Source organism: Panthera pardus, unplaced genomic scaffold (assembly GCF_024362965.1).
Source record: "Panthera pardus isolate Hobbes unplaced genomic scaffold, ASM2436296v1 HiC_scaffold_7, whole genome shotgun sequence".
NCBI lineage: Eukaryota > Metazoa > Chordata > Mammalia > Carnivora > Felidae > Panthera > Panthera pardus.
Window position 1 is genome coordinate 1,159,781 of NW_026527002.1, and position 8,153 is coordinate 1,167,933.

An 8,153-nucleotide genomic window follows, 5' to 3' on the forward strand; every position below is an offset into this window, starting at 1 on the left:
TCGTGGGACGCAAACCCGCCAATCACAAGATCATGATCTGGGCCGAAGTCAGTCGCTTAACTGACTGAGCCACCCAGGCGCCCCTGTCTTTTCACTTTCTTGATGGTGTCTTTGAAACACACAATTTGTTGATTTTGATGAAGTCAAGCTTATCTATTTTCTCTTTTATCGTTGTGCTTTTGATGTTATACCTAAGAAATTACTGCCTGATTCAAGATTATGAAGATCTTCTCCTCTGTTTTAACAGTTTTATGGTATAAGCTCTTATATTTAAGTCTATGGTTCACCTGAGTTAATCTTTGGCATATAGAATGAGATATGTCCTATTATTTTATACTTAGAACTTTTTCCACCTTCTAAAATACTACTTAATTTACTTGACTGTCATATTTATTGTGTATTTACCTGCTTGAATATAGTCCTTACAAAGAGTAAGCGCTTTTTTTTACATTTTGTTAATATTAAAAGGCTAGAACATTGCTTAAAGTGTGTACTCAGTAAGCATATATTTAATGACTAGTGGAGATCCTACTGTAGTTTACAAAATGGTATTTTAGAAGAAGGGCTGGTAATTGTGCCAGAAGGATAGCCTGGCTATAGTAAAAGGTTCATATTAACACCATTTGTTGCATATTGAAAGGATTTGCCTCATCCTAGAAATCACTACAGACAAAGCCCCAGTGGAAGCCCAGATTTCTGGTGGGTAATATTGTTTGGGGCACAGGGTTTAGGGTTATGGATTCTTTGTACCATATTTGTTTGTTTAAATTTTTTGTTACCTGTTTGAAGTCTTATGGATTCATTGATAAACAGATATGGGTGGAAAGAGTAAGAGTATATATGTTACAATTTTCTGGAAATTCTAGTGACTGGCAACAACTTTAACTATAATTGACAACCCTAGAAGCTTGAAAAATGTACCTGGGTGCTTTCCAAAAGCCTAGGGGATAATTTGCAAATTTTCAGTTGTCCAAAGATGAAGGGTAATTAACAATGAATGGTTAATCAGTCAGTGACATTTAATGATTGTTTCTCCTGTAGGAAGATGTTGAGCTAGAGGTTTCTTGGGAGACGGAGGTGAGTGATCTATGTTCTCAGCCCTCAAAGAGCTCACAATCTCTGGAGACAAATATGTAACTACTGCGGTACGGTGCAGAGTTTGGTTTTGCCACAGAGGAGACATAAAGCCTTTGTGGGATTCATAAGAGAAAGAAATATAGTCTGGGAAGGAAGCTGAGAAAGCTTTATGGAAAGTTTTCCCTTGAGATGAACTTTGAAGAGTGGGTAGAGTCACCTGGAAGAAGTGGTGAGAGAGGACATCTCCTGAGCCAGTGTGCAAAGCAGGAGAAGAACACGGCCAGTGCCGAGAGCTGCGAGCTGTGCTGAGGAGTGGTGACAGAGGACTGGAGGAAAAGAGGTTATGGGGGTGAGCAAATGTGTCAAGTGAACAAATATTGAAACTCTGGCCTAAGCGCAACATCAAATGTCAGCAGCAACAGGTAATTTCAACAGTGGGAAAAGCTGAAAACAGAGGTAATTAAGTCACTGCTCATCAGTTGGATTGGCTGGCTTGTTGGAATCCGCATATGGTACCCCTGGAGACGCTTGAATTATTTGAGATACGGTCGTAGGCTGGGATTCCTATACAGCGGCTGAAGCTGCAGCCAGAGAAATAGTTTGGTAGCTTTAACCTGGGTTCTCATAGTGCACAGAATTGTTGAAGTAGTTGTGTACCTGTGTATGTTTGAGATGTGCGTCTGTGTGTGATTGCTAGACAGATAGACACTGCAACCTGCTAGTAATAACTTTAAATCCTTAGCAGAAGATTAAGGTTTTCTAAGAAGCTGGTATTTCTTAGAGAAGTGACTTTGGATCTTGTTAGAAAACTGTTTGAAGGAATATGTTGTGAGGGACCTTCAAGACGTCTCTTGACAAGGAATCTTGGCCTGCCATTTGGGGATAAGGAAATCAAGGTCTGGCTTAAGACACCACATTTCGAGAGAGGAAGTCTGTGACCCTTGATCTTCCTGTCTACAGGGCCTTCTGGATCCCTCTGGACAGGACTTCATCACCTGTGTGTGTCATGCAGAAAGCAGTGACCCTTGAAAAGTGTGTGGGGTGGGGGCCAATGCAATTTAAATCACTGTTTCATGTCCATTTTAACTCTTAAAAATCCTTCCTCCTCCATCTGTGGGAGATTTCTTTTTCTTGTCATAAGAAATAGGACAAATCTAGGGGCAGAAGGAATAAAAGGAAGATTTCTGACAGTAATGGAGGTAGAAAGCTCAACTCGGAGAGATGACAGGATGGAAAGGGAGAACCTGCGGCAGGAGGGCAGAGGGCTCCAAGTTCAGGTGAGGGCCTGGAAGGAGAATGCCTCCCGGGAGGAGACAGGACTGTCGCCCAGGATACGGCTTTGGGAGGCATCTAGGGAGACCCTGGGGAGACCACAGGAGACCCGAGAGAGGGCCCCTCCTCCAACCATGCTGTCCTGTTTCCTTGCCTCCAAGATGAATGAATTGGGTTGTGTAATTTTTCATCCCCAATAGTCTCGAATTCTGTAATTACACCCTGTGTTGAGATTCAAGGCAAGTAGAACACATCTCTGTCCTCCCTAGCAGGGCAGACACAGCGCGCGAGCCCTAAAAATGCACACAGTGGTTAGGCTGCATTGTGGTGGCATCTCCAACTCTGAGCAGAGAATGAGCCTTTCTCTGCATGGGGGTGGCTCTTAGTTTAAAAAGCTTTCCCCAGATTCCCTAATTTCTCTCCCAAGGACTCCCTGCATTTTCCAGTAACTTCATTTCTAAAGGACATCTAACAGGAAAGATTCTCTTAGCTAAATAATCTTGAATTGCTTTAAAAATACCTTGTATATTGTGATTACATCAGAACTAGGTTAGAAGAATTACTGTAGATGACATATAAATATGTGATTAATAAGAATTCAAACTGAGGACTGAGGGCACCAGGGAGTTCAAGGTAAAGTAATAATTTCTTTTTTGGTGGAATATCATATGAATTTCTATAGCCAGCTTCAAGAAGCTATCTCAACCCTGCATTCTCCCTCCAAAGACAGTAATTTCCACTTAGCACTGCAGTAATTAAAAATATATGGGGTGCCTGGGTGGCTCAGTCTGTTAAGCGTCTGACTTCAGCTCAGGTCATGATCTCACCATTCATGAGTCCGAGCCCTGCATCGGGCTCTGTGCTGACGGCTCAGAGCCTGGAACCTGCTTCAGATTCTGTGTTTCCCTCTCTCTCTGCCCCTCCCCTGCTTGCGCTCTGCCTGTCTCTGTCTTTCAAAAATAAATAAACATTAAAAATTATAAAATATGATATATAAAGAAGTCACAAAGGTAGACCAAAATGACTGGTTAAAATGCATCTTTCTTTAAGAAAATGTACCAGAAAAATTTTAACAAAATATTTGACAATCTTTGTAACATTGAAATTATTGGTTTGGTGGCAACTTCATTTTTATCAGACCGAAATTAGTCATTAAAAAAATGGCACCAGGGCTCTAACTGAATGCTGGCCAGTACATGTTTCCAGGGGCACCGCCTGAAGGGGCAAAGCTTCGGTGTGGTTGTCATGATGCCCTTGCTTCAGCTTTGTCTGCAGTTTGAGGGATGTTACAGGATTGTTTCTATTTTAGGTTTTCTCTTCTCTCCCTTTCTCCCTCCCTTCCTCCACCTGTGCTCCCTCCCTTTTTCCCTCCTCTTCTTCCATCTTTTCCATTCCCTCTCTACATTCACTCTTTCTCTCTTCCTTTTCCCCCTCTCTCACATGTTTATCGAGTACCTAATATGTACCAGAGCGAGACGGGAAAGCCCCTGCTTCCTGGAGCTTATCTTCTAGCAGGTATGAGAGAAAATAAGCCTGTAAAAAAATAAATCACATGATTAGAGGGAGTGATTGGTGTTTGGATGAAAATGGGATGTAGAGAGAGTAATGGGGGACTCCTTTAGGCAAGGTGGTTAGGGAGGGCATTCCAGTGGAAAGTCCTGGAAGGGTTCAAAGGTTATCCAGAGCCCCCCCTCCCCCACAAATGGATACCATGAGTAACTGCCCACATGATCTACATGAGGGCACCCAAAGGCTCCCCAGCCTCCCAGACTTCTCTGTCCTTCCTACCAGACAGCCTTATTGTAGCTTCAGGTACATATGATGTATATGCCTTCTTTCCCCTTTGATGGAGGCCTCTATACATTTCTCATTTTAAGCATTAACTGTATATGAACACATTTAATCCTTAGCACGACTTTGTGGGGTGGGCACAGTTATTATCCCCATTTACCTTTGGGGAAATTGAGGCACAGGAAGCCTGACTCAGCCCTAGACAGCCTGGCCCTGGAGGCAGGCTCTCCAGTGCCTCCTGCTACCTGCCAGTCTCATTCCCCCTTCCGCCTCCTGCAGGGCTCACATTGCATCCACGCCTGTAGTCGCGCCAGCCATGGCCACTTAACTCTTTAAGGGACAGTCACAAGCAATCTCTGAACTGCAAAATCCTCTCAGCTTCCATTTATGCGGTGCTAATATGGGTGTGACCGTACAGGATGGAGTGGGAATAATCAGAAAGTCCCCAAATATAAAACCACGTCTAAGAGTCTACAGATGTTCTAATACCCATTACTCATCCCAGAAATGCATTTTGGTGCAGCTGGAACCTGATGGGTTGGAGGGGGTGGATGATGGAAAGCTTTCATTTCAAAGGGAGATGCAGAGGGAAATCATATGGTGTCGTTTTCCATTTTGGAAGTCTGTTCATCTCTGAGTCAGCTGCAGCTGTATAGCTCTGCCCCATGTGTTCAGAATATGTGCTGGTGGACAGGCTGTGCAAGCCTCCCGTGGCGTGACTGCATCAGATGCTGTATGCTCTGGACATTGGAGGGCGGGCGCAGGAAGGTTCTGTGCGGTCTCAGTGTATCTCTGTTAGGTTTAGGTTTGGCTCCTCTTGCATCATGAAAACAGTTTGGGGAATCAGGATGATTAAGCTCTCGAGGGACCAGCCTTTTAACACACCAGGGTGCCCTTGGTCTCTGTTTGCACCTGGAAGTCAGCTGTCAAGTCCTTTGCCACCCATTAAGAAATGTATGGTTCATGTTATCTCTGGAATAACACACACTGAGGGCCACACCACAATCTGCATAATAGTAAAAAAAAAATCTGGCCTTTAGTGAGTGCTTATTCTATGCCAGATACTTCACTAAGTGTTTTATATACATTATTTCATTTATTCCCATAATGGACTTTTGAGGTAGGTGCTATTATTAAACATAGTTTTATAAGGGAGGAACCCAAGGCGATTTATTCAAAGGTTATAGTAAACACTCCCCAAAGAAGATTGAGGTGAGACAGGAAGTCAGCTGATTTGGGCGTCCTGGTCTTATAGCTGCTGCTCTGAGTTGAGCACAATAAAATTATTTTTAAAGGCATTTTTACTTAAAAATAAGAAACATATGGGAGAGTCATCCACATCCTGGACCTGCTGCCATAGCACTCCCCTCCCCCACCTGGGTTCCGAGTGAATTCCTGTTCATGTTCAGGATGTGCATGCCCAGTGGACAGCATCTGATCTGCAGTTCTCTTTGTGGGTGGACGTCTAAATCCCTCGGGGTGCCTTTTGTCCCAGAGATATAAATGATTTTACTAAGGGGAGCCTTGGAAATTACCCAGTGGGAGCACTGAATCTCAGCATGTTTTGACCAAAATTAGTGGGTCTTAGAGAAATCACTCTGATGTCAGCTCTTACTTATTTATTAAAACCCTGAGAAGGTAGGATGCTTCACTCACTTTTTTATCAATTCAATAATTATTTACTCTGTTCTTCATGTGTCAAATCCTGGGTATAGAAAAGTGAGCAAATTTTGGGGCACCTGGCTGGCTCAGTTGGCTATAGTATGCAACTCTTGATCTTGGGTTCGTGAGTTAGAGCCCCATGTTGGGTGTAGACTTTACTTAATAAAAAAATATTTTTAAATATTTTTTAAAAAGTGAGAAAATTTTATTATTGTCTGTTGCATGGGAGAATTTTTTAATTGATGTGAGAGATTTCCAGGTTTGTTTGCATTTCAGAGCTTTTGCTTTGTTTACTTGATTTTTTATTAGGAAAGCACAGAAAATCTTTGGCCAGTCTTAACATTTTAAGAAACTTTCCCATCTTGTCGTGGAGAATGTAGGAGAGCCTAAATGCCTTTTAAAACAGCTTCCCAATATTATATGAAAACATGTGATCTCTTTCAGTAAAGGTCCTAATTTGGCTTCTCCAAATTAATTTCAAACAAAGAGAAGTAAATTTATTTTTTGAACTTTGGGATATGCAGCCTACTGTTAAGTATTCCAGTGATCTAAATCAGGGTCCTTAGGCTCTTAAGAAAGAACAACGTGCTGGCATATGCCTATTTATGACACAGCTTCAAGGAGGACACAGGCTGGTGCAGACAGGAAGGCAGGAAGTTTTCAGGTCCCAGTCACCATACACAGGACAGGCAGAGGGCTGGGGCCTGCCTTTGCTGCTGGCTGGCTGGAGACAAGATGGTATAGCAACTGCTCTATCTGCCTTCTTTGGCTCAGAGCAACTCGGAGGTGTCCAAATATGGCAGTTACTCACTGGGACCTGGGGGAAGACCCAGTACTTTTGGGGTTTCCCTTGGGTTATTCAGTTCCAGACTTTTGTTTTGTTTTGTTTTGGTTTGAACTTTTTAAATTCTATTTTTATTACAACTAATAATGCTTTTCATTAATCTTAGATTTTGTATTCACATTTAAGAAATAATTTGATGTCTTATAGATTTTTTTTACTGTGGTGAAGAACTCATAACATTAAATTTACCATCTGAATCATTTTGAAGTGTATTGTTCAGTAGTGCTAAGTGTATTCACATAATTGTGCAACAGATCTCTAGAACGTTTTCATCTTGCAACGCTGAAGCTCTAAATCCATTAAACACTCACCCCCCTCGCCACAACCTTGGCTATCACTTTTCTACTTCTTGTTCCTATGAATTAGCAACTTTAATTTTGTTTAACGTTTTTCATTTTTGAGAGAGAGAGAGAGAGACAGAGCGTGAGTGGGGGAGGGGCAGAGAGGGAGGGAGACACAGAATCTGAAGCAGGCTCCAGGCTCTGAGCTGTCAGCGCAGAGCCCGATGGGAGGCTCAAACCCACGAACTGCCAGATCGTGACCTGAGCCGAAGTCGGATGCTTAACGGATAGAGCCATGTAGGCGCCCCTGAATTAGCAACTTTAGATACCTCATATAAATGGAATCATACAGTAATTGTCCTTTTGTGTCTGGTTTATTTCACTTAGCATAATGTCTTCAAGGTTTCCTCACGTTGTACCAAAAGTGAGAATTTTGGGAAGTGTCACTGTTTGTAGTGGACATCATGGCTTCAAGTTTACTTTGTGGAGTTGGAGCACTGGCTGTGCAAGCCCTTAGGGCCTGTGGTCCCAATGAAGTTGCCGCAGTGCACTCCATGGCATCTGGAGGTGGTGTTTCTACTGAAGACCAGCAGGTGACTGGGCCGGAGAGGGAGGTCATGATGGCTGCATGGAAGGGACTGGACCCATATAATATACTAGGCCCAATGGCAGCTTCAGGCACCAAGGAAGACCCTCATTTAGTCCCATCTATTACCAACAAGTGAGCGATGGACGGCATCTGTGAAGAGGACAGTAGTGCAGTCATCTGGTTTTGGCTGCACAAAGGCAAGTCTCAGTCATGCCCTCACTGTGGAACCCATTACAAGCTGGTGCCCCACCAGTTGGCCCACTGACCTTCTGCTCTAACTTACTCAAAATGTTCTGTAAAGTTTCTTCTTTCCAGTAAAGACTAGCTATCGCATTAGTTCCTTCTCCCATTAAAAAAAAAAAGTGAGAATTTCCTTCCTTTTTAAGGCTGAATAATATTGCATGCACACACCACATTTTCCTTATCAATCTGTAAAAGGACATTTGGGTTGCTTCCACCATCTCTTGGAAGCGGTGAGCAATGCCGTGATGAACATGGGTGTGCAAATATCTCCTTGAGATACTGTTTTGAGTTCTTTTGGATTTATACCCAAGTAGGAATCACTGGATCATAAGGTAATTTTAGTTTTAATTTTGGGGAATAAAGTTTTTTGTTATTCAACAAAACAGTTTTATTT

General features: G+C 42.7%; 1 pseudogene; it reads left to right on the plus strand.

Annotated features, from left to right (window-relative positions):
• Positions 1 to 7,391: 7,391 nt before the first annotated feature.
• Positions 7,392 to 7,884, plus strand: LOC109254770 (cytochrome c oxidase subunit 5B, mitochondrial-like; annotated as a pseudogene).
• Positions 7,885 to 8,153: the final 269 nt, after the last annotated feature.